Source organism: Tiliqua scincoides, chromosome 2 (assembly GCF_035046505.1).
Source record: "Tiliqua scincoides isolate rTilSci1 chromosome 2, rTilSci1.hap2, whole genome shotgun sequence".
Lineage (NCBI taxonomy): Eukaryota > Metazoa > Chordata > Lepidosauria > Squamata > Scincidae > Tiliqua > Tiliqua scincoides.
In genome coordinates this window covers 32,828,228-32,855,176 of record NC_089822.1, presented here as the reverse complement: position 1 = coordinate 32,855,176, position 26,949 = coordinate 32,828,228, and the positions used below count along the sequence as shown (strand labels likewise).

Below are 26,949 nucleotides of genomic sequence, written 5' to 3'. Positions count from 1 at the left end.
CCATCCAGAAAGCTTCCGTATTGGGCTGTATCCCATGGACAGCTTACTGGGTGATGATGGTAGCAGCAGCTGGCTTCATTTTGCATCATTTTGGTTTGGGGATGGGACATATGGCAAATAAAATGGCACTGTGCACTGAGGGAGAACATTCTAGGCTGTTGCCCACCATTGCCTGGTAAGCTTGCTGGGGACAAGACACAACAGAGAGGCTAACCGAGCAGTGCTTCACTGCACTCTCCCTTCTTCAGGGGTCAGTTGGGGTGTGGCCTCAGTCAGGTGTGTATCCTTCTCAGCTAGTGCTCAACCTGGCTGTCCTCTGATGCTGACCCTGTGCACCATACACAAAGAAAATGTATCAGGTAAGTAGTGGACCCATTGTGTTTTGATAGTCAAAATTAAATATTCATTGTCAGGATTCTCTGCTGAAGCTGAGCACTCATTTTATAGTCTGTTGTGGGAACTGCAACTGCTGTTGTCCACCATCGTCTGGTAAGCTTACTGGGGACAAGACACAATAGAGGGGCTAAACTGAGCAGTGCTTCATTGCAATGGCAGCAGCTGATTGCTCTGCTTTACAGAAACCCAGAACTCTCTTTTCCAACACATCTTACATAAGTTTTAATAAATCAGAAAATGGATGTAGAAACTCCTGCAAGGACGAGCTCTGTCCTCAGGTGTATGTCTCAAAGCCTCTGCTGGGCTCAGAATGACTTGTGGAATGAAAAAAAGCAACTTTCTGTTTTCTTGTTTCTTATTTCTTTGGAAAATCGGAAGTTACTTTTTAATGCCTTATTAGGCATTCTGGTTTTTCAAAACCAGAAGTCATTTTTTTAAGCCTATGAGTCATTCTGAGCCCGGCAGAGGCTGTGGACGGATGCATGCGGCCTTTGCTGGGCTCACAAGACCCCCTATGAGGTGAGAGGAGTGCAACTCACCTTGCCTCCAGAGGGTGGGGGTATCCAGAGTGTATCTGCAGATTCAGCTATGTGCAGGGTTTCCAGAATGGAACCCCTGCAGATATGGTGGCATGCCTGTACTTTACTTACAGTTTTAATATATTTTGCAACTTTGAGGTATTGGAGATTTCTACTACCAAGGGGATAGAGAACTCTATAGCTGTTCTCGTTGTCTAGAAGTCAAGGGGTTCCTGCAGCAATGGCTGCCTGCCATTGGGGACAGAGGTTGGATGCTGCTCCTTCAACAGTCAGGAAGAGAAAGGAGGGAAGGAAGTTACACAAAAGGACACACCTCGTAAAGGCACCACAGATGACAAGTAAGGAGTCTCAGGCATCAGGACAACACGCTGCTCCTCAGTGTCCTGCAGGCAGCGTTGCCCCCAAATTCCAACAAGTTCAATATATCACATATATTGGTAAAATATATGTGGTAAAAGATTTTCTGAATGTAAAGGCAAATTATAAGATACTTGTGATTTGATACACCTATCATGTGATTTTTCTAACCAAGGACAACCAACCATAAGCACATAAGAACAGCCCCACTGGATCAGGCCATAGGCCCATCTAGTCCAGCTTCCTGTATCTCACAGCGGCCCACCAAATGCCCCAGGGAGCACACCTGATAACAAGAGACCTCATCCTGGTGCCTTCCCTTGCATCTGACATAGCCCATTTCTAAAATCAGGAGGTTGCACATACACACCATGGCTTGTACCCCGTGATGGATTTTTCCTCCAGAAACGTGTCCAATCCCCTTTTAAAGGCATCCAGGCCAGATGCCGTCACCACATCCAGTGGCAAGGAGTTCCACAGACCAACCACACGCCGAGTAAAGAAATATTTTTCTTTTGTCTCTCCTAACTCTCCCAACACTCAATTTTAGTGGATGTCCCTTGGTTCTGGTGTTATGTGAGAGTGTAAAGAACATCTCTCTATCCATAATTTTGCATAATTTTGTATGTCTCAATCATGTCCCCCCTCAGGCGTCTCTTTTCTAGGCTGAAGAGGCCCAAATGCCCAACCACATCTCAAGAAGTCCACATCTCATACACAGGTTATGAATAGAACACTCATTATTTGCAAGAGTTAAGCTGCTTCAGACCATCTCAGCCAACTCTTAGGTTGTCTTTCTCCTTCACCAGCCAGATTCAAATTGACATCTTGTCACATTCATATAGCAAGAACATTGGTCTAAATTCCCACCTTCCTGTGAAGTATGGGTTATGTTCCTGACTCTGGAATATCAACTGGCCATCATGTCCACACAAGTAAGTTATCAAGCTGCACAGAAACCTAGAGAGATCAGGGCTGGTCCAACACCTCCTAGTGTCTGAGGTTGCTGAGTCATGCCAAATGCTGCATCCCCTTACCCAGTGATTTGCCAGCCTCTGTTCCTCCCACTCTCCAGTGTTCTCACTCAGCATCTTCTCCACTCTCCTCTCTTTCTGATCCTCTTTTCCTTTTGATCCAGGGACCAGAAGGAGGAAGAGGAGCAATGGAAGCAAGTCAGTGGATGGAGATGGGAGCCTTCCCACCAATCTGCTGCCTCGTGGATAGGCCATCCCTAAGAGAGCTGGTCATATCTTCATTTTGTATGGCTATAACAAAAAGATGTGTGCTGGTCAGGTATTGTGCCAGTTTCATTGGACGTTCATAATATCAACCAAAAACTGGGCAGCTTGCCTAAATCTGCATTTGACATCTTTCAAGTAGAACGTTCCTTCTGCTTGAAATGAATGTCACATCACTACGCTGTGCCTTTGATAGTTTCTGTGAATATTCTGGCACGGTATAATATGAGAGCTCATTTACGAAGGACTCTGCTTGAGAGGCTGGGCTTACATTAGCAGCATATATGGACTTGTTGCCAAAAACAGCAGCCTCATGTTGAATTTTCCTTTTTCCCCCCTGCACATCGTGTAGTAAAATGTACCTGTACCCTGATGTCATCACAGAGTGCATTTCCCTACCATCAGCTGAGCAGTTGGGGGTGAGGAGGCCTTCTGCTCTTATCCTGTATGTTTTCCCCAGCAGAAATAGGCTCAATGAAAGATATTTACCTATTTTAAGAAAGATGATAAGCTGATACTTGAATCAGAATAAGTAAATTCACTCCACACACCATCAAGCCACAATCAAGCCTGGATATTATGAGAAAACACTTCACTAAATGAGCTTATTGCATATCAAATGCAAAGCTTTTCATGGCATGTTAACAAGGATTTGCTTAGATGTTCTTTCATCTACAAATATGTTATTTGAGTGTGCTAGGATTTCAAAGAGATTAAACCAAAGCAACTTACTGTACTTTCTTTAGTAACATGTGATCATCGACCTGTCAGTGGTTTGCAATTAAACATGATAAAATCTAAGGTTGGGGGGCAGGGTGTTCTAGGATTTAAGTCCTGAGAGGCTCCTCTTCAGCTAGGAGCGGAATAAAAACTACAGCAGTAAACAGGGATGGTGTGTTGCCAGTGGTGAAAAAGGGTTAGTCAATGCTACTGAAAAACAATCTCTTCTGTAATATATGGAAGAAAATGATGGCATTGCAATCTTATCTCCTTCCCCTATGGGAAATGTGTTTCTGATGTAAACCTAGTTAACTCTACTGAACTTGTATTCAAACTTGAATATTCAGAATATGTTTCCTTTACAGAATGGCATGGTAGGGAGAACATACCAATACTCTACTCTGAATGTCTGCTACTTATTTATTTAACATAAAGTGCTTTGTAATCTTTATTTTGTTTTCACACTCTGAAAGCAGCCCTGAAAGTGTATCACATTTAACAGATGGAAATCTAGAACTGAGAAATTGTAACTTGATGATGAAACAGTGGCAGAGGTAGGATTTGAGCCTAGGCATCTGAGATGAAAGTCCAGCTATCTAGTAACGAGATCACAATGGCTCCTGTATAAAGGTGGACATCGGTATCAGTGATGAGTCAAATCAGTGGATACCAAATAAATGGATAATGAGGTCCCACTTGTAGAGTAAATAACTCACATTAATTCAGAATAATTCACAGCTGCAGTGAGTTATGATAAGGGGCAATGGCTTAAAATAGGACTGCCACACAAATAAGAATCTTAAGAACATAAGAACATAAGAAGAGCCCTGCTGGATCAGGCCAAAGGCCCATCTAGTCCAGCTTCCTGTATCTCACATTGGCCCACCAAATGCCCCAGGGAGCACACCAGATAACAAGAGACCTCATCCTGGTGCCCTCCCTTGCATCTGGCATTCTGACATAGCCCATTTCTAAAATCAGGAGGTTGTGCATACACATCATGTCTTGTACCCCGTAATGGATTTTTCCTCCAGAAACTTGTCCAATCCCCTTTTAAAGGTGTCCAGGCTAGACGCCATCACCACATCCTGTGGCAAGGAGTTCCACAGACCGACCACACACTGAGTAAAGAAATATTTTCTTTTGTCTGTTCTAAGTCTCCCAACACTCAATTTGAGTGGAAGTCCCCTGGTTCTGAACATAAGAACATAAGAACATAAGAACAGCCCCACTGGATCAGGCCATAGGCCCATCTAGTCCAGCTTCCTGTATCTCACAGCGGCCCACCAAATGCCCCAGGGAGCACACCAGATAACAAGAGACCTCATCCTGGTGCCCTCCCCTACATCTGGCATTCTGACTTAACCCATTTCTAAAATCAGGAGGTTGCGCATACACATCATGGCTTGTACCCCATAATGGATTTTTCCTCCAGAAACTTGTCCAATCCCCTTTTAAAGGCATCTAGGCTAGACGCCAGCACCACATCCTGTGGCAAAGAGTTCCACAGACCGACCACACGCTGAGTAAAGAAATATTTTCTTTTGTCTGTCCTAACCTGCCCAACACTCAATTTTAGTGGATGTCCCCTGGTTCTGGTATTACAGTAATCTTACAGTAACACTATGCATTAAAACCCAATCCTACTTAAATTCCCCTGCGCTGATGCATCGGTGCTAACGGGGGCTACACCGCATCCAGCAGGGGAATTTTGGCTGCTGGAAGTCTCCTCAAAGAAAGGGGACATTTGTCCCCTTGCCCTGTGGTAAGCCCCAACAGCCACAATGGGTCAACTCAGACCTGTGCCAGCGATATTGCTAGTACAAGTCCGCATTGATTCATGTTGGTGGATCAGGCCTGGGTTGAAAGTCAACCGATACTTACTTCTCAGGTTATCCTTTTCACATCTTCTATGGTAAATTTGCAAAAATGTCATTTTTATTTGACTTATTACTTTATAAAATCTGTGCACTCTAGAGCAGGGTACAAGATTTCTCATGGCAGCTATCAATATTCCATATTTTATTTAACAGCTTGTGCATTTTATTGATAGTTCATCACTATCAGTGTGGATGATACTGTATGAGTCTAAATAAAGCACATCCTGGATTAAATTTACAAAATGAATTTTCTCTCTTGTGGGAACCTGTGGTTACTTTTGTGTTATCTCTGTAGAAATATATATGTATAGAAGCCTGTTATTTCACATTTGATTGCTTTTTGACTGGGTTTAAACAAAAAAAGCAGAGATGTGGCCGGTCACTCTGTAGGTTTTCCTCCGTCATGCTTTGCACACGGCTGTGGGTAGCATAAGAGATATAATTTCATTGCACCACCAGTATACAAATGCGTAGGATTTATTACTGAGTTCATGCCAGCTGAATTATGGATGTCAGCCAAGAGATGCTCTGAGCACAGAACTCTTGGAATGCCTCCCTTGTGGCGGTTCAGCGGCAGTGAGCTGAATTAGGAAATAGCACTGACACTGAGCAAGGCAGCAACTGTTACATTCCTAAATAGTTTGATTTAGAACTTCTTTTTTAATAGACAGATTCTACAGTAACTCTTTGGTTTCCAGTGCCCACTGGAATGAAATTGGGGACTAAAAGCCATTACAATGCGCAAGTTTAAAAGTTGCTTCCGTGTTTGGGCATTTGATATATTCCATGGAATATTAAGGAGACACTTTTGTGATTGCCAAATGTTTATCTTTCAGAAGACTCATCCTTTGCAGTCTTAAAAAAAGATACAGGGGATGAACCAGATATGGGAAAGGGGGAAAAAATGCAAAAAGAACAACCATACACCAACTCAAATATATGAACAGTTAGATTTATAACACATTCACCACCAGTGGCATAGCTAAGGGGGTGCAGGGGGTAGCAGTTGCACCGGGCATCAAGCTTTAGGGGGGCAACAAGCTGAACTTGACCCTAGTGACCAAAATTGTGAAAATCTTGGTATGTATGAATAATACCATCATGTTATATATCATTGGAAAGGTAATTTAATGCAGAATGTAATGAAACAAACTGCAATGAATATCTGTATTCTATCAAAAGTTATGGCCAATTAACCAGAAAATGAAAACACAATTGCCTTATGGAACAAAAGGTGGATTTTCTTAACTCAAAACCGACCTATGAGACTGATTGTTCTGAGAGCCAATGAGATGTTATTATGATACAACATGGAACCAATAAGGTGTTAATATGAGTCAGCACTCATTTCCATGTACCATAATACAGTTATCCCTGCTAACTGGGTAAAAAGCACTTTTTCTAGTGTTGTCTCTCTTATATTTAGCAAGGGGAGAATAACCATCCCTCTTCACCCCAGCACAGTGTCTCAAACCTATCAGGGGCACACTTTTTATTTATTTACTTAATTTGATTTTGTCTGGGGGGGGGCTACAAATCTTCTTTGACCCCAGGCAGCAGATAGATGCCTTAGCTATGCCACTGACTAGGGGGAGGCAGCAAAGCAATTAGATGGCAAGCTGCTGGGGCGAAGAGGTGGGTTCCTCCCAACTTTCACTTTTAAAGAAGCCTGGGCATGACGTCACTTCCAGTTGTGACATCACTTCCGGGGCAACATTTTGAGCTTGGCACTGGGCTACACAATTATTAGCTATGCCACTGTTCACCACTATGTATTTCTGAGACATGTGCAAACACTTTGCCATCATACATATAAACCCTCAAAACATTTTGAGCAAATTGGATATTTGTCTTGGCTATCCACACAGCAAAAGTGCTACATAGATAATTCCAGAGTCCCAAGTTCACTTCCCACCCTACAGTTTTGCCCATCAACATTCTCCAAGCAATGGTGGTGACCCCTGGGATCCCTTATCTTATCTTGGCCTGCTCCTGTTATGTCTCCTACTTAGTCAATGCCTCAGGGCTGCAGAATGACCTTTATCTTGATCTCTGCAGTACTTCATAACTGGCAGCATTCTGTAGAGGGTGTAAAAAAAAACCCAACTCTTTCAGCTGGCATTTGCTACCGCAGTGTAGTTTTTCGCTTGCTGTGGTTGCCACAATGTTTCTGGATGTTTTATGTTTTTATTCCTGTGACTGATTTTGTCTTGCTTGACATTGCTGTTCGCCATCTCAAACGCATGAAAAGTGGTTTGCAAATCATTTTGATAAATAAATAACACGTGTACTTCAGGCCTTCTTCAGAACTATCAAAATGGCTGGACAGTGGCTACAGTGATAACTAAGAGCGCCCCCAAATGCATGCTGTGATCCAGTAACTAATGCCAGCATAGAACAAAATTGAACTACTTGGCTCTGGTGTCCAGGCACCGGACGCTATCCAATTCTCTGGTATCGAGCATCTCCTTTTCATCTATGAATGCTTTTTTTCTTCAAGCATTATAAATTATTTTCAAATATGACTCATCAGTAGGCAAGCAATCAGGTTGTTTTTTTTTTAAACAATGCACAGCTTGAATGTTTGGAATTAAGTGCAATAATGCATACACTCATCGTTTTTCATCTGTAATAAAATATCTCCTAGCTAAAATGAGTGTAAATATAAATCCAGCATATATGGGGTGCTTCTGAAACTTGTTAAGGGCAAGAGGGGACATCTGGTCAGCTTTTCTATATGGTCTGCTCCCTCGTTGCTAACATTTCGGCATGGACTGAAGACCTTTTTATTTCAAAAAGCTTTTAATTGTTGACAGGCTGGCTTGCATTCTTGCTTTTTATATGAAAATCCAAGGGGTTTGTTTGTTTTTAGATTTTTAAATTATTGTAAATTGTTTTTTAATGTTGTATTTTTAAGGTGTTGTAAGCTGCCTAAGCTGCCTTGTGTGCCCGTTGGGCAAAAAGGCGGGGTATAAATTAATATAATAATAATAATAATAATAATAATAATAATAATAATAATAATAATAATAATAATAATAATAATAATAATATCCTGCTGGGTGGAAGAATGCTGTTAAAAAGATATAAAAATGTCTTGATATAAAAAGATATAAAATTGGTTGGGGAATCCAACCAATTCCCCACTTATCATTGGCCTGGTCAAAATTGCTCTCTCTCTAAGTCACCCCCCCCCAGAAAAACAACCCATACATTTGTTCAAAATTGTCTTAAGTCCCTTACACCGGCCCAGGAGTATTGCAAATGTGCCATATGGCACGTTTGTACCTGCTTGTGAGTCGGCTGGGCCAAGAGAATGAGGCCTGCACAGGTATTTTGGGTGGGTGGGTGGGTGGGGGGAATGGGGATGTCCCTGGGCAGGGGGAAGGCAGGGCAGTAGGTGGACAAGTCTGGAGAGGGGTATGGGACCAGGATCCGGAATTTAGGCCAGAATCTAACCCCTGTCTCCAGCCTGGTCAGCCTTACATGGGCCATCTAGATTTGTGCCAGTGATTTCACTAGTTAATATCTGAGAAGCCCTGTAGGGCTGGTTGGGGTGTCACTTGGGGTATGGGGACATATGTCCCCTTTCTCCAAGTTGCACACCAGCCCACACCTAACCTTTGATGGATACAGCACAGGCCAGTTAGCCTGCCTGTTCCAGTGCAAGTTAGGATTGCACTATAAGTACCTAAGTTAGGAGCCTAAATGCCGGAGATTGGTTCCACCCCCTTCCTGGGCCTGGCCCACCCATCAGTCCTTCCAATGCTCACCCTCCCCCACCCCAAAACGCCCCAAAACACCCTCCCTCCACCCTCCATGCTGGCAGCTGGCTGCTGGCACATACCATTGGCACGGCTTGCTCGGGTGCAAGAAGGCTGACGCGTGTCCTTGCACTGACCTCCCTAACTTGAATGGAGGGGCAGGTGTGCCTTACAGCATGTTTGCAACATTCCTGGGCCGGCTTATGCTGGCTCAGTGCAGTCTTAGAATTGAGCCATAATTGTTGTAGACAATTGTAGACAACAGGAATTAGTTAAGCTAGTTTAGACCGCAGACCTCCTGCACTGGTATTATCCTCTAATTTTAGTTGTGTGCAATAGCTACCCTATCAACAGCCAAACTCAGAGACACACCACTTGGTGCATTTTCAGTATATTCATATTTTCCTTTTCTGAAACATTTGATTTAATAACCAGACTTGCCAAAAGGACGTCATATGTTGGAGAATCTTGAAAAGGGGTCTTAGAATAAGAAAATAAGATAAAATCTAATATTTTGTAGCTGAAATAAGAAAAATGTATCAGGTAGTATGAATTTATAACTAGAGGTGTTTGAAAATTGTTATTTATTTTCCTCAAAAGTAAGCCCATTGTATTCGGCAAGACTTAGGCTGTAATGTTATCTTACTGACTGGAAACAAACATCTTTATTTATAACAAATTCCTGTGGAGTAGCCTGGTTGGGTTGTTGCATCAAAAACAGCGGGCAGCCTAATCCTATTCCTCAGAAATAAGATTCTTAGCTATATAGAATATGCTGTTAAACCTCAGAGAGCCTGTAGGGCCAGACCCTACCACTGTAGTCTCAGTTCTGCCAGCAGATGCACCATGGGCATCACCGCAATGTTTGCACTGACATACCTTCAGGGCATAAACCCACGAATGGGGAGGTGTGGAAGGACCAGGGGTGGGATGGAGAGTTGCTGATGTATGTCAAATCCTAAACCCCTGTGGTAACCTTGGGAAGGAGATTTGGATTTGATGGACACAGTGACTACTGAACCCACCCTGTTCCTGGTCCCAATCCACCCTGCCCCTGTCCTGTTCTATCCTGCCCTCCCTCACCATGTTTCATCATCCGCCACATCTCCTTCCCAACTCCTACGCTTGCTTACTGGAGCTGCTGGACATCCGGAGGCCACTAGCGCATAGAGTTGGCTGCTTACCACCTATGGCAGTGGCCAGCCTGCATGCTCTGACATGTCATGTTTTGTGACTGCCAGAAATTGCCATCTGCTGCCGGAATGCTTGTTCCAGTGGTGTACATCTCCAATAGGGTTGAGCTGTAGCATGATTGGCCTGTGTAAATGGCACAGATCACATTAGAAAATGTGCAAGAGAGCAAGCCCTTGATGATGTGGTTGATTATACTAGGTCCCTGATCATGTTTCCAAGTAGACATGGGGGAAGAGATGGAATCATGGTTTTGTTATTGTAAATTTAGAATTTTAAAATCCCACCTTTCATCACCACCAACAACAAAATTTGCATAGCAAAAGAAATAAGATGTTTCTCTGTCTTGAAAGGATTTGCAGTCACTAGCAACAACTGCAATGCTGGAGGGATGCAATGCTGGAATGAATAGGAACACTTGCTATCCCTCTGCTACACAGAAGAGTCATGACACTACTTTAAAAGGTGTCTCTTTAAGAACATAAGAACAGCCCCACTGGATCAGGCCATAGGCCCATCTAGTCCAGCTTCCTGTATCTCACAGCGGCCCACCAAATGCCCCAGGGAGCACACCAGATAACAAGAGACCTCATCCTGGTGCCCTCCCCTGCATCTGGCATTCTGACATAAAATGCCCATTAGCAGAGCTTTACATTTCCAGGTGGCCCACTGTTGCCACCTGCCAAGATCTTAGCATGGTATTAGACATCACAATGAAAGTATCAAATCAGTGTGTGGTGCCTATGAAGAAGGCCAACCCATGTTCGGGATCACTGAAAAGGAGACTGATAATAAAACGGCCAATAATATTTTGCCATTGTACAAATCGATGATAAGGCTACATCTGGAATATTGTGTCCAGTTCTGGTCACCACATCTCAAAAAAGGATATAGTGGAACTCGAATAAATGCAGAAGAGAGTGATCAAAATGATTAGTGAGCTGGGGCACCTCCCTTGAGGAAAGGCTACAAAATTTGCAGCTCTTAAAGAAGGCACCTGAAGGGGGAAATGACTGAGATGCATAAAATTATGCATGGGGTGGATAGAGGAAAGTTTTTTTCTCCACTCTCATACAACACCAAAACCAAGGGACATCCACTAAAATTGAGTGTCAGGAGAGTTAGAAGAGGCAAAAGGAAAATCAATCTGTGGAACGCCTTGCCTCAGGATGTGTGATGGCATCTGGCCTAGATGCCTTTAAAAGGAGATTGGACAGATTTATGGAGGAAAATTCCATCACAGATATAATCCCATGATAACTGTATGCAACCTCCAGGTTTTAGTGGGCAGCCTATTTCTAAGCACCAGATGCAAGTGAGTGGCAACAGGATACAAGTATCTTGTTGTCTTGTGTGCTGCCAGGGGCATCTGCTGGACCACTGTGAGATACAGGAAGCTGATCAAGAGATACCTTGGGCAGGTATCTTATGCAATGCGTTTTTATGCAATGAATATCTGCTTCCGATGGGGGGGTTCATAAGCAAGAATAAACCCACCATTGTCCCCATGCCCCACCAAGGCACCGCTTTTCCAGAAAGCGGCTGGATCCTGGCACTACTGATTACTACATCAGCATCAGGGTCAAGGGCCAAGAAGAGCATCCTTTGGTTTAACTTTATATGCCTGTCTTAGATGAGGTCCTTTCCACATTTGTTGGTCAAGTCATGGTCAGCAGGGCATCTTTACCTGCCTTTGGATCCTGCTTAGGTGTATATAGGTACCCAACCTGGTGGCATCATCCCAGATCCTGTTGGGAGGAACAAGGCAAACATACCTTCTGCGATGGAGTTTTAGGCTGCCATCTTATCCTCATTTCCATGGAAGTAAGCACCATTTACTATAATGGGACTTACTTCTGAGTAGACACACTTAGGTTTGGGCTTATAGGCTTCAATCCTATCCACACTTACCTAAGACTATAATGCGACTTACTTCTGAGTAGACATGCCTAGGATTGGGCTCTAAATCCCTAAGCAAGAGACCAGGGGCGGAATTTTAATGGCTGCAGTCCTGAAATAGTCACTAGCTGCCTATTTGGGGCAGAGAGCTGGAAGTCCTGGGATTTTCAAGAGAAGGGTATGCAACTGCTTCCAGTTGCACAAGATGGGACACTACTGAACAGCTCCCAGAGCTTCACTTTCAGGGTGACAAAGGGAAGACAGGGGTGGATCCAGTTTTTTTGTGTTTGGAGGGGGCATGAGCACTCAACTCTAAAGCCCACCTCAACCAGATGGGCAGATCTGGGCTCCAGCCAGACTTGGAGCTCAGATCTACCTGCTGGGTAGACCTGGGCTCTGGGTTGACCTCCGTGGCTTTGCACTGGGAGGGTAGACCTGGGCTGCCCTTCCAACTCAACTCCATCAGCCACCAATGCCCCGCCCAGTGGGCGTTCCCCTGGCTTGCTCCCTTCCGGTGCGGCATTCATGGATCCGCCCATGAGGGAAGAGCCCCAGTTCCCTCCTGCCCCTGCGCGGCCACCACACAGGAGCCCCCCCACCCAGCGTGCGTTGCCATGGTGACTGCCTGCAGCTCAGCCCTCCCTGGGAGACAAGCAGGCGGGCTGCCCTGGAAGCCTCGTCCGGTTCGTCCCGCCCACCAGCCAATGGGAAGGCCCGTGTGGCGACAAAGCGAGGCCCGCTTGGTGCGGCCATTTCAGGGAGCGGAGTCTCACTGGCGCTGGGAGGGCCGGGCTTTCCCCTCCCCCGCCCCGCCTGTGCCCTGCAGCGGGATGGCGGGGTCGGGGGGAGGGAGCCTTCCCCTGCGGCGGTTGGTCCTTGCCAATGACCAGCCTCCAGCTCGCTGGCCCTGCTGCTCTCTGCAGCCCTTGCCTGCCTAAGCAACTACCGCCGGAGAACATGGTCCCTGAGGCATCAGGTGGGCCATTGGGATGCAGGGTGCTGAACTAGGTGCACCTGGGCCTGATCCAGCAGGGCTCTTCTCACGTGCTCTGCTCATGATGCTTCCTCAGCCACCCAGTCCTGCACTTTGGCTGCAGTGCCCTTAAAGGGAACTAGGAGGAAAAGCCCATCACAGGTACTGCACCGCACCTAGTGTGTAGTTGGTCTGTGGAAGTCCTCGCCACAGGATGCGACGATGGCATCTGGCCTGGGTGCCTTTAAAAGGGGACTGGATGGATTTCTGGAGGAAACGCCCATCACAGGTAGCGTGTACCAGCATCTTTTGCTGGTATGCCATACCCAGCATGTTATTAGTATATGGTCCATTGAACAGTTGCACAGTGAGGAAAAGTCCATCAGAGGTTTACAAGCCCTGATTTTAGCAGTAGTTCACCTCAGAATGGCAGATGCAAGAGAAGACACCAGGATGCAGGTCTCTTGTTGTCTTGTGTGGCATCTGGTGGGCCATTGTGGGATCAGGAAGCTGGACTAGATGGGCCTATGGCCTCATCCAGCAGGGTTCTTCTTATGTTTTTAGTGCAGAGGACTGCCTGGGAATACCAGGTGCTGTAGGCTTATACTATGATCTTGGAAGCTAAGCAGGGTCAGGCCTGGTTAGTACTTGGATGGGAGACCGCCTGGGAATACCAGGTGCTGTAGGCTTCTACCATAGTCTTTCGAGACTGAAGGTTGCCAACCAGTGCAGAGGTGAAAGATGTGGCAAACAGTGCCTTATGCAGGGGATGGGTGGATAGATAGAGAGATGCTCTTTTCCCTCTCACACAATACCAGAACCAGGGGACATCCAAAGAAATTGAGTGTTGGGAGAGTTACAACAGACAAAAGAAAATATTTATCTACCCAGCATGTAATTAGTCTATGGAACTCCTTACCACAGGATGTGGTGATGGCATCTGGCTTGGATGCCTTTAAAAGGGGATTGGACAAATTTCTGGAGGAAAAGTCCATCACAGGTTACAAACCCTGATGGGTATGTGCAACCTCCTGATTTTAGAGGTAGGCTACCTCAGAATGCCAGGTGCAAGGGAGGGCACCAGAATGCAGTTGTCTTCTTTTTTTTTGTGCTCCCTGAGGCACCTGGTGGGCCACTGTGAGATACAGGAAGCTGGATTAGATGGGCCTATGGCCTGAGCTCTTCTTACCTTTTTAGTGCAGAGGTGAAAGATTTGTCAAACAGCGCCTTAGAGGGACCAGTTAGTGAAAATTCCAAGGATTAGGAGAAAAGGTGGGTTTGTTTGGTCCAGTGTATCCTTCCTGCCCACTTGCAAAGAGGTGGCTCCTTAGTTTACTTGGATCCAACCCAACATTGTGACTACATGGAATCCAGAGCTGCTCCATGTCTTTGCACTTTAGGATATTAGGTGGTGGGTTTTTTGAATGCCTTGTAGGGCAAAAGTGAATTACAGACAGCCTTCAAGATTAATACATTGAGGTACAGATTGGTTTTTAAATGTACAAACAACCTTGTTTCATCCCAAGTCTTGGAAAAACTACACTTTACAAATGTACAGTCCGTAGAGTTCAGAGATATGACTTTGGATAGTGTTGTAACACTGTATAGTTGCAGCATTAATGCTGGGTATAATCCAGTGTTTTCTAATTTTCATTCCAAAGATTTCACAATTCTCATCCTTTAAAAAAAAAAAAAAAAAAAAAAAAGCAAACTTTTGAACTAATTGTGTTTTCTACAGTAGTTTTATCTTGGAAAATTAGTGATAGAAAATGAGCAAGGGTTTTTTAATAGTAAACTGTTGGCAACATAAATTCATCCAATAAAATGTTCAAGTAGACACATCATACACCTCCTAGGGCATGAGCTGCAGCCTTTCCACTAGGAAGCAAATGCCACTGAGTTCAATGGAGCTTACACTTTAGTAGGTGTTCTTGAGTCAGCAGGATCATATAGTTGGTTTTTCTGAATTTTGTTTGGGAGGCTGTTGGAACTCAATGTCTGAATGGAAAAGAAGTTTTAAAATGTAATTTTTAAAATTGAAAATTGTTAAGTGTAGATACAGTACTGCAGAATTCTCAGAGGGATGGAGCGTGTTCATAACATATCTCTAGTATAGTTAGAGCCTAGTCATAGCAAAATGTGCATACAAAAGGCCCACTGATACCATGCAAAAGTGTGAATATAAAGTGTCTCAATGAGAAAAGATATAACTGATGATGCATAACTTTCAGTGGGTACAGAGAATGTACATTGTCTTGCTATCATAATTTTTGATCTGAATTGTTTCTGAATGTGATTATTAGAGTTTAGGATTAATATAAAAAGAGTTTGTACTCATATTTCTCAGGGCATCCCCATCACTACAGCTACAATGGTGCCATTTTGCTGGTTGTGGAACTGCATGAGATAACCCTCCATGGTTCTTGTCATTTGCAGAGGGCAAGGGAGAAATGCTGCTGCTGGGACCAGAAGGCCTGTGGTGTGGTGCTGGAATGGCAGAGAGGGCAATCCTGGATGATTATTTAATAAAGCAAATCTGACACACCTGTACTGTATGTAGCATGACATTATCAAAGTGTGGCTTGCTTGATATGATTGAACGTTTGCAGTTTTTATTTTGTTATGATTTCCCAGAAAAATGTGTGTCACGTTCTTCATTAAGCCACAAGTTAGTTTAGCATTGTACACAAAGCAAAAAATTGATCCCATTTCACACATTGTAAATAAGGAAAGGCTAAACTAGATGTCATCTGTATGCATGCATACAGTCCCACTGCATACAGTGAGTGAGTCCCACTGCTGGATTCCCTACATATTTTTTTTTTTTTTTTGCCAAAAGCCCTAGGTTCCCTGATCTCAATTAGGACTGTGGTGTGATTAGGGAAATTGCCCACCCCTCCCTCAACTGCAGTATATTGTTTTAGGGACAAATCACAGCTTCAGGGAAGTGATTTTTAACAGGAGAATGACATGGGAGGAAAGGGTTTAATTCCTTCTTCCCATGCTGTAGTCCTGATCTTGATTCCTACCCCGAACTGCATTTCAAAACAAACAAACAAAAATCTGAAGCATGGGATTCACCTATATTTGTCACTAATATGTGGCACTAAGCATATTTGCCTGAAACTACCTTCTATTAAACCAAAAGGATTCACTTCCAAGGAAACATGCTCAGGAAGAAGATGCTACATTGATAATTAAATATGGAGGGGAAAAATAAAATGCAGTGTGAGAGAGAACAATATGTTCTTGTCTAAGATTTGAATAAGACAGAAACTGGGTGAGAATATTCAGTTGTCAAGAAGGTCTGGAGGCATAAAACTATGTAAAGGCCACTGACAGAGAAAATGGGGTGGAAAGTCCTAGTTTTTATTGAGAGAACATGAAATGGTTTTATAGAAAGGATGTTTTCATGATATTATGTAAATTGTTGAACAGAAACTCTTAGCTGTGAAAGCTATAGATTGAATTTCCATGTTTTATAAGTTTTATTTTTTTAAACAACTCTTTACATAAACCTTTGTACGAGTATTACTGAAGTGGCCTAACACCATTGTCAGATTAAATTGTGCAGGTAGCAACCTAAAAGAATTGGTTGCAGTAATAAAAGTAAGAAGATGCATAGAGGCTATTAATCTTAACACATGAGTTTAAGCCTCTTGATTTCATTGCTGGAATGTATCCATAGGGAGCAAGGAAATATTACATCCCTTGATTTCATTAACAGCTATTTTGAGTATGAGGTATACTTTTAAATGTTAGGGTTTTTATGTGTTCAGCCCAGTCCTATTCCATCAGCATGTCAGCATTGCAAAGACACCAGCAAAGGTGTCAGGTTAGAGGTTTGACAGGCTTGTTAAAGGAGCTCTATGAGTTGACTCTAACAGCTTAATCGTATTTGGATGCCATATTGATGTTTCATAGATGCCAGTGTGATGTCTATCATTCTCAGCCCTTACTGGCAGTGCCTCATGCAATAAGAGCCAAATGCCAAGCTTCTCCTGAGAAAGCAATGCTGGCACATCCTTCCCCAGTAACCACTCCAGTGTCCATGAAAACACTGCCTTATCCTTGAAGCAGCATCCTGATTACATCACATCACGTGAGTGACTTCTGTGTGTCATCTCCATGAGCTGGGCACCATCCATGTGACATCCATTTGTCATCATCATGAAGTCAGTATGACATCCTTGTCTCATTGGTGTGATGGCTTAGAAGCCAATCACTGCATCTAATCAGCCCCAGAACTGGCAGCCAGAAAAGTGCCATAAGGATGAACTGAGCCAGGGGCAGGTGCAGGGCCATTAAGCAGTTAGTGGACAATTCCCACAGAGCCACTAAGAGTGAGTAATATCTCCCCATGGTTGGTGTCTGGTTGTACCCCATGGAAACCACACACATATGCAACATGACGCACAGATGCCACAGCATCTCTCCTATCCCACAGGAGTCATAGTGGCATTAGCAGCAAAGGGGCAAAAGCAAATAACTGCTAGGCACCTTGTACCCAGAGTTAAAGTCCCATCATCCCTCCTCATATAGCCCATCCAAGGAATTCCTTTTGCTCAAACCAGAGCATAGGTTAGTGGTTCCCAAACTTAACCTGGGTCACAACACCCCTGCAGCCTCTTCATCCTGGTTCAGTCAGGCTCTTAGAGCTCATGAAATCGTGTGAAGATCCAAAATGATGGTGTCCAGGGAAACATGTAGGAGGGGCCAGTGGGGGACATTCTGTGGCAGCCCTGTGAGTGTGCCACAACACCCTAAGGCAGTGTTTCTCAAACTGTGGGTTGGGACCCACTAGGTGGGTCGCGAGACAATTGCAGGTGTGTCCCCATTCATTTCAATATTTTATTTTTAATATATTAGACTTGATTCTACCATGATATGTCACTGCATTTGGGGAAATGTTATAGACCTGTACTTTTAACAAACTTATGTATATTCTTTTAACAATGATAGTAAAGGAACTCCTGGGTAAGTGTAGGATTGCAGCCTAGGATAGTTAAAATTTTCCTGCTTGATTGCATCACTTCCGGTGGGTCCCGACAGATTCTCATTCTGTCCTGGTGCTAAATGTGTAAGAACCACTGCCCTAAGGTGTTGTGACACACATTTTGGGAATCCCTCACAGGTAGAAAGATGGCTCCCTTTATAGAGGAATATCTTGCATCATTACAAATAGATACACCTGACTGGAGATCTGTTGCACATGCACCTATCACTGAGTAGTGTGTGGGCCAATCATTGAGCTGGCATGTGATAAAGAATACTTACTGCAGGGGCCAGCCCATCTAGTCACACCCACCACACCAGCCTTTTGCTGTCTCCTGTCACCTTTGTCTGCCATATATCATGGTAGCAGAGAACAGGGGCCTCAGGACAATTGAGGAAGGCCCCCCCCACCTTAAGAGCCCAAGAAGTCTTAGAGTGTGAATGCTGAGAACAGGGAGGCCCTTCCTCTGCAGAGCCCCACTCTGAGACCATCTGAGATGAAATGCATCAGGTGGAATAAAGGAATCCCTATCTGCTAACAAAGAATGATCCAGCCACTGGTTTCATTGCGGTGTATCAATGACAGAACAGCATCTGAAGGAGAAACATGCAGGTAATATCTGCCTATAGGACAGCTGTACCTGTGGGGATCAAGGTGAAGCACAGAGTAACAGGGACTTTACAACAGCATTAGCCACATCTGTTTTCTGGCTTGAGATACATACTCAGTATTTGTGAGGGAGTGTATTACCACCAGACTGTACAGTCAGTGGTACCCTGTAAGCAGTGAGAGCATAGTGGCTTGGAATGTTACCTTTCCCAACCTGGGGGATGGGGGTAGACTTTCTAAAAATTTAAGTCTGGCACCTAAGAGTTTCAAGCAAAACCTGAAGTGTACCTTCTCAATAGATCCTAATGCAAACATACACAAAAGCAATATTAAGTTATATGACTGTCGCTTTCAGTGATAGAAGTTGCAAGAAACTGAATACATCAAAACAGCATTTGTGCCAAGAGCCTATTCACGTCAATCAATTTGACTTCTGTCATAATGTCCAATCAATACATGTTTCAGGCTCAAAGCAAGAAATAATTAAAAGTTACCACTGATAAATGCATACATGTGCTACTGAGATATAATGGATTAAAATGCTGTACTAATTTCTTCATTGATCCTGCTAGCACTTGCATTTAAGTTCCTCTTTCATACCATAACCTAACAAAACAGATTAAAAATGGGCCACTGTAAATGAATGCTTCATATTTAACATAAATATTCTGCAACTTGCCATGTATGAGGTTGTGTCAAAACATTCTGCTTGAATCCTGCAGCCAAGGCAACGCCAAGCTCATCTCTTTTGGAAAGGGCTATAAACTGCTGTGACTCATCCTTCTTTCAGGCAACCATTTTACTATAATAATCTTGTCATGCTCTTTGTTCTTGATTTGTTGCTTCTTAGATGCTCATCTCAGTTTAGCAATATGGGTTGTCCTTTCCATAAGGATAGCTTTATCATACATGCCAATAGCAGGTGCATCATAGCGAGGGTGTGCTGAAACATCGTACATTATACATTAAAGTATATATTTACTAGATACACATCAAAAATACTAAAAATATACATTGAAGTTATTTCTTCAAGAACGCATCTAAAACCACACCATGTGAACTTTTTGTTGAAAAGCGGTATATAAATACTGTTAATAATAATAATAATAATAATTTCATACAGATTCAATTTTAAAATAAAATCTCATACGTAAATTATAATTCCAGAGAGTTGTGAGTGTCATAGGTATTGTTTTCAGAGGATCCTCTATGCTCATTAAAGTCAAGACAAAGTTGCTGGACATTCACTGGATCTAAATAAAACAATAAGCTTAACTTCCTAGATTTTTACATAGCCACCTCTCCTAGTCCAGATCTATATGTAGAAACGGGCTTTCTTGACTAGATTAAACTATCATTTAAAGTTCCCCTTTGAGAGACCAGAGTGGTATAGCCCCATGCGGCATGTCTTCTCATCTGAGCTGTAGCCGTTCCAATTTGATTGGATTTCAAATCTAGTCTATATCCTTTGCTCCATGGCAAGAAAGTGGATTGGGTGGAGGACTAGTGACAGGTGCAATTTTCTGCTGTTTTTCCTTTCCTCACAGTTCTGTATTGGGTTACTCTTAACTACACCAGCTCCTCCATTGAAGTAGCATTTTTCTAGCATCACTGCATCAGGGATGTGTCCATTGTCAGACGGGGACTTGGATATGGCATGTATTGCCTCCTCCTCATGGCAGGTACTAATTCCTCCTCATCCCCTCCCATATCCCTCCTCATCCCCTCCCATATGCAGGGAATGGACAGAGTGGATAGAGAGATGCTCTTTACACTCTCTCATAACACCAGAACCAGGCAACATCCACTAAAATTGAGTGTTGGGAGAGTTAGAACAGACAAAAGAAAATATTTCTTTACTCAGTGTGTGGTTGGTCTGTGGAACTCCTTGCCACAGGATGTGGTGATGATGTCTGGCCTGGACACCTTTAAAAGGGGATTGGACAAGTTTCTGGAGGAAAAATCCATTACAGGTTACAAGCCATGATGTGTATGTGCAACCTCCTGATTTTAGAAATGGGCTATGTCAGAATGCCAGATGCAAGGGAGGGCATCAAAATGAGGTCTCTTGTTATCAGGTGTGCTCCCTGGGGCATTTGGTGGGCCGCTGTGAGATACAGGAAGCTGGACTAGATGGGCTTATGGCCTGATCCAGTGGGGCTGTTCTTATCATGTTCCATGTATCATGTACCCCTCTGTTTTGGCCTCTCTGTTGGTAGAATTGCATCAGTGCCTGAGTGACAGCCAAACAAAGTCAGTGTGGTGTTTTTCCACCATTGTGCCAATGTCCATGGTGCATGTGTTGACAAGTGGACTTCTACTGGTGAGGTTGTCGTACTGGCAAACATGGCGATAGGCTGGTGCATCTCAAGGATAGGATTGGGCTGTTAATCAAGATCTTGATTGATTGATGTCAATATTTGTAGACTGCTTTTCCATAAGCTGAAAGTAACAGACAAAGCAGCAGAGTGATAAAGCACTAAAAACAAGTCAAGTCTCCGAAAGGTTTTATACCCTTTCTAAAACCCAATGAAGAACTCAGTTTCCCAAAGTCTTCAGGCAGTAGGTTCCAAAGCTTAGGAGCAATTACTGTAATGACCCTGTTCCAACAACCAGAGTCCTCAGTCGCCATGTGATAGAACCACAACTGCTGGCCAGCTCCTAATTGATGTGGGTTCCTATAGGTCATTTGATACTTTGTTGTTCATCCCATAGAGGATTACTGTTAACCAAATACTATAACTAAATACTTATTAATAGGGTTTGTTACTAGCTTCTCTAGCTTTCTGAATCAGTCTGCTGCATAAAGCTGGCAGCACTGCATACTCTTCTGCCCAAAGGAAATTTGTTTCAGGCTTGTACAGTTTTAATTGACTTACCAAACTGTAGAATATTATTTGGAAACAAACCTTTTCAGGTAGTTCCTGTGCAGTTCAGGCATAACTGTGAGGAAAAGATAACAGAACTTGTGCACAATGTAGAAATGTCTTGCTTGTGGTATTCCTGTTGTAAAGTATCATTCTACTGATATTGTTTTTTGTTATCTTCCCTTAGATGGTGCCATGTAAGCCTGCTGTTTCCTTGTGAGGCTCAAACTGTTCTTCTTCTGATACCTCCATCTCTTAGCATATTTATAGATCACAAGGAGCTTCCCAGTCCTTCACGTACAAAACCTTAATCCAGAATTGCCCTACACTCAGTCCTAGCCTGATGTTTCCACTGGTAAAACAGGCTGCAATGCTATACGACTTCCTTCTTAAACTGACTAATAGGTCTGTCATCCCAAGTTTTTCAATAAATTGCAGTATACTTTTCAGAACAAAGAAATTTTAGCCCTTAAGGGGATTGATTTATTCCATTTATGCATATATCTCTAGCATATCACTTTTTAATGTTTTGTCTTGCCTGAAAGGTGGAGAGAGCCCATCATCCAGTTCTCAGTAGTTCCAGCTAAGATGATCTCTCCCTCCTTCAATTGGCATCACAAATGAACCATCTTGTCCAATTAGACAGAACAGGCTGGTGAGCTACCCACTATCCATTGCTCAGTGTTAGAGCACATTCTTTGCATATTGAAGTTCCCTGGTTGAATTCCAAGTGGCTGCACACCGGCCTGTGAGGTGTAATTAGGGCAGAACCGGAGGGGCACCAACCCCAGGTGCTACAACAGTGGGGGCATGAAGCCACAAGTTCTCTCCTTCTCTGGGGAAAATCTGGGACTGCCTTGAGACACTTAACAGTTCTCCTGGAGGAGGGGGTGCTTGCTGCTGCAGCTTCATGCCACTGTACCTTCTTCTATGGAGGATCCCCCTAGAAGGGGACATCCCTCCAAAGGGAAGCATCCACAGGAGAAGGAATGGGAGCGTGAAGCCACCAGTGCCTCCTTCTCTGGGGAGAACCCGGAAGTGATGTCACAGTGTCATGTGATGTTGTGATGTCACTGCCCCAGGGAGCCAGGGCTTCTAGTTATGCCTCTGGAAAGACCCCCTATTGGAAACCTTGGAGAGCTGCTGCCCGTCAGTATACTGAGGTAGATGGGCCAATGGATTGATTCACCATGAGGCAGTTGTCATATGTTCCTATGTTAGTGGTTCAGCTGAGTTGGTACCACCCTCTCCATCTTACACACCCTGTAAGCCAGAATAGCCTATTCAATAACATGATTTCAGATAGCGGGAAAAAGCATATATTTGAGTGGTTTATTACCTGTAACAAACATGGAAGTCAGTTACTGCAAGGTATCTGAACCCCAGTGCTCTATGCATCCTTAGTATCTTTATTCTGCAGCAGGGGTGTCCAAACTTTTTGGCAGGAGGGCCACATCATCTCTCTGACACTGTGTCAGGGGTTGGAAAAATATTTACGTTTCAAATTTGAATAAATTTACAAAAATGAATATATTAGAGATGAAACATATGAATGAATGAAGGTCTTGCAATAGCTCAAGGCGTATAAAAGGCCTTGCATAAAGCAAGGCTAGCCTTTCCTTTGCTGCTGCAGCTGCATCACGGATGTGAAACAGTAAGCAGTGGAGGGAGCCCTCATCCCACAGTTCACGCAAGAGCTGTTGCATCAGGCCAGCACAGGCTCCAGCATGTATCTGGAGGGCCAGACTGAAGGCCGGATTGGGAGTCCTCGAGGGCTGCAAGTGGCCCCAGGGCCGGGGTTTGGGCACCTACAGTAACTCTTTTTAAAAGTAAGGTGATTCATGAACACAATAGATGATGATGATGATGATGATGATTAAAATTGGGAACACTGCCTCTTCCTCCAGAAGGGCCTCTTTCCCCTGAAGGGACATGTCAGCTGTGACACTACCATTAAAGCAGAGGATGTGGTTGTATCTCACTTCCCGCCTACAGCTGCAATCCTATCCACACTTTTTTGGGAGTAAGCCCCATTGACTATAATGGGACTTAGGGCCCAATCCAATTGGGCTATAGTGCCAGCACTGGGCTCCAGCGGCAAAGCTAGGTGGTGCAAATGTGCCATAAAGCACATTTACGGCACCCTTGGGGTAAGGAGCGCTGGGCCAGGGCTAGTTGGCACTGAGCCCAGCATTGGGAGGAGGATTCTGTGTGGCTGTGGGAGTTGAGTACAATTCCCAGGTGGCGGTACGGCCTTTTGGATTTGGGGGAGGCATTCTGGTGTGGGGGAAGGGTGCAACAGGTAGAAGGGCTGGGGCAGGAGGGAAGTAGGACCAACAGAGGGGGCCTCTGCCAGAGCCTATCCTCCTTGTTGGGCTGAAAAGCCTGACGCAGAGGTTCTCAAGTCTGCGCTGGCAAAATAGTCCATGCAGACTTGAGAAACCCCATTGCAGCCCTGGGGCTTTCCTTAGGGGAAGGGGACAAGAAGAGACCCCTGGGGAGACTGGAGACCGCTGGTGGCTTCCCCATGCCCACAGGATACAGTGGTAATCATTTTGGTCCTGCTGTTCCTCTGGATGCCAGGAACCATAGGATTAAGCTGCCCTTTCTTAGACTTGCATAGGATCAGGCTCTAAATGTAAGAAACTGGGTTGTGCATTTTGTTTTGGATTTTTGAAGTGGCTGAAAGCCAATTCACATACTTTTTAATTCTTTTTCTCTTGTATTCAGTAGGTGCTTTTGTAAGCCTACATTGAATGAGTGTGTGATGAAGCTGTCTTCTTGAGTGCTACATCATTTATCCAGAGCTTGATTTATGCAACTACAATTAAATTTATTAAGAAGTGTTTGTGATGGCCTGATGAAGCACTCAGATGAGTGTCTACTGTGTACCCCTTTGGTGCGGGTTGACAGAAGCTGGCCCAAGCTCCCCAAATAGTTGTGTGAGTTGTCCCTTCATGAGTGGTGGTGTATATTTTGAGACTCCTCTGTTTAATTTATACTTCAGTCACATTAGCACTGTGGAAGAAATTGATTAAAATGTTCAATTATTCCATTAAAGTATAACTGCTAATCAGTCTGAAGAGAATATAACGCAGGAAGCGTGTTCCTAAGTAAAAGATAAAGTTTGTCTTCCTGTCAGTACTACTAATCCTGGCATTTTACAACATTAGTAATTTATTAATCATTGGAAAATTTGGCACTACAGTATTGTTGAAAATATTCAGTGCATTGTTTGAAGTTCATAGTTCTGCTATTGACAGGAAGTCTTTGTCACCCTCTGCCTCCTGAAAAAAACTTACTACATGATTTTTCTTTTATGCAGAGGAGCCTAGCAGTCAGGACAGTTGAGGCTGGGATAATGAAGTTGCTAACACTTTCATCAGCTCATACCTCTTGATTTTTAAAAATTGTCCATAGTGCATCTTTCTGACATGTCATATGTAGAAAGAATGGACCAGTTTTGATTTTATGATATGAACTTGAACTAGGTCAGTGGTTCACAAACTGTGGGTTGGGACCCACTGGTGGGTCGTGATCTGATTTTTGGTGGGTCCCATAGCAGCTGAGTAGAGCCTCCAATGAAAACATGGGTGATGGAAAGATCAGATAACTATGTGCTCCAAGCACATATGCTATTCAAAAATCAAAAATCTATTCAAAAATCATATACAGGTGGGTATATATGATAAAAATCATATACATATCAGTGATAGAACCACAACTGCTGGCCTATTCCTAATTGATAAGTGGGTACCTATAGGTCCTGTAACCGCAGATCTGGCTCAGCATGTGTCCCTGGATCCACATTACAGCCCAATCCTAACCAACTTTCCAGGAACAATACAATTGCAATGCAACCTTGAGGTAAGGAAACAAACATTCCCTTACCTTGAGGAGGCCTCTGACTGCTCCACCCCCACAGAATGCAATGTGCACCCTGTTGGCAGGGCTGCATTGGTGCTGGAAACTTGGTTAGCCAATGGCTGTTAGACTCTGGACCCTCCAAAGGGGACTGGAGTTGTGGTCTGTTCTCCTCTGGAGGGCTTTCTGAAGCTCAGAGAGGCAGCACATGTCTGCCCACTGCCTCTGTGGGCTTCAGAATGGCCCACAGCTGCAAAAAACGCCACTTCTAGTTTCCTGAAGCGGACACATGCTACTTCTCCAGGCTTCAGAAAGACCTCCGAAGGGGACTGGAACATAGCTCCGGTCCCCTTCGGAGGGCATAAGGGGTCCAAAATCATGGATTCGCTTATCTGTGACTTTCAGTACTTGTGGGGGGGGGGGGGTGCAAGAACAGATCCCCGTGGATACTGAGGCTGCAACTATAGCTGCTAATTGACCTGCAAAGAGCTCAGCTCCTTGCAAACTGAGCTCCTGTTGTTTGCAAGCATGTGTAAATACAGGGAGAAAAATTAGCATCTTTTTTCTTAGTTTATTGTTACTTGTAAATAAATAATTTCTTTCTAGATCTCCTTTTTCAAAAGTCTTGAAAACCTAGGTGGGTCCCAATAGAGTGTTTTTAAAAGTGGGTTCTGGTGCTAAAAAGTTTGGGAACCACTGAAGTAGATACAAAGCTTGCTAAGATCCCTAGAATCCATTTCATTAACAAAATTCAATGTGATTAGAGAGAAACCAATATCATATGAAAGTGTATAGCAATATGTTTAAATGAGTGGATTTAAAGCTTGAAATTGGGCAGATAAGTGGGGTATAGAATAAATGCATTTATGTATGTTGGTTGGATATTATCAAGAATATTTTGCACTGTTTTCATCAGAAATTAAGTAATAAGTGATAGGTAGCAGGTACCCCAGAAGGATGTTTACTGTCAGAAAGATGTTTACCTGTGACAATTTGCTAGTGTTTACTGAACACATTGGGATTTCCTTCTGCATAAACCCATTGGGGATTGTGCAGTTAAAAATGTGCTAAATAACTGGGAGACCAATCCTGACGGGCACTGGCCCACTGCCGGTGCGCACTGTTGCAAATGTGTTGTAAGGCACGCTTGTGACAGTTGGTACTGGAGCTGACTCAGCACAAGCCTGTGCTGGGCCAGCGCTGGTTGGAGGCCAGTCAACAGCAGGTGCAGATCCGAGGAGACCCATTGGGGCTGCCTGGTTGCTACATGGGTTAAGGGAGTGTAAGCTCCCTCACCCTGAGTAGCCCTGGTGCTGCTTCCCAACCCCATGGGATGCAGTGGTAGGCACTTTGGTGCCAATGCAACCATGGGCATTGGGAAGCTCAGAAGTGAGCTATCATTCCTATATGCGTCTACTCAAAGTAAGCCCCCAATGCACAAGTAAATATACAAGGAAATAGAGTGCATTTTCCCTTAAAAACTGCCAGATTGCCATTTGGATGGAGAGAACATAACAAGAGCTCAGCTGGATCAGGCTCAGGGTTCATCTAGTCCAGCTTCCTGTATCTCACAGTGGCCCATCAGATGCCTCAGGGAGCACACAAGACAACAAGAGACCTGCATCCTGGTGCCACTCCCCTGCTCCTGAAATTCTG

The 26,949-nt window shown here is 44.0% G+C and overlaps 1 long non-coding RNA gene across 1 annotated transcript; it reads left to right on the top strand.

The window, feature by feature from the left end:
- Positions 1 to 12,538: 12,538 nt before the first annotated feature.
- On the top strand, positions 12,539 to 21,841 carry LOC136641773 (uncharacterized). The gene is made up of 3 exons (XR_010793917.1): positions 12,539 to 13,119; positions 15,394 to 15,509; positions 21,617 to 21,841. It is a non-coding gene; the product is annotated as an uncharacterized lncRNA (long non-coding RNA).
- Positions 21,842 to 26,949: the final 5,108 nt, after the last annotated feature.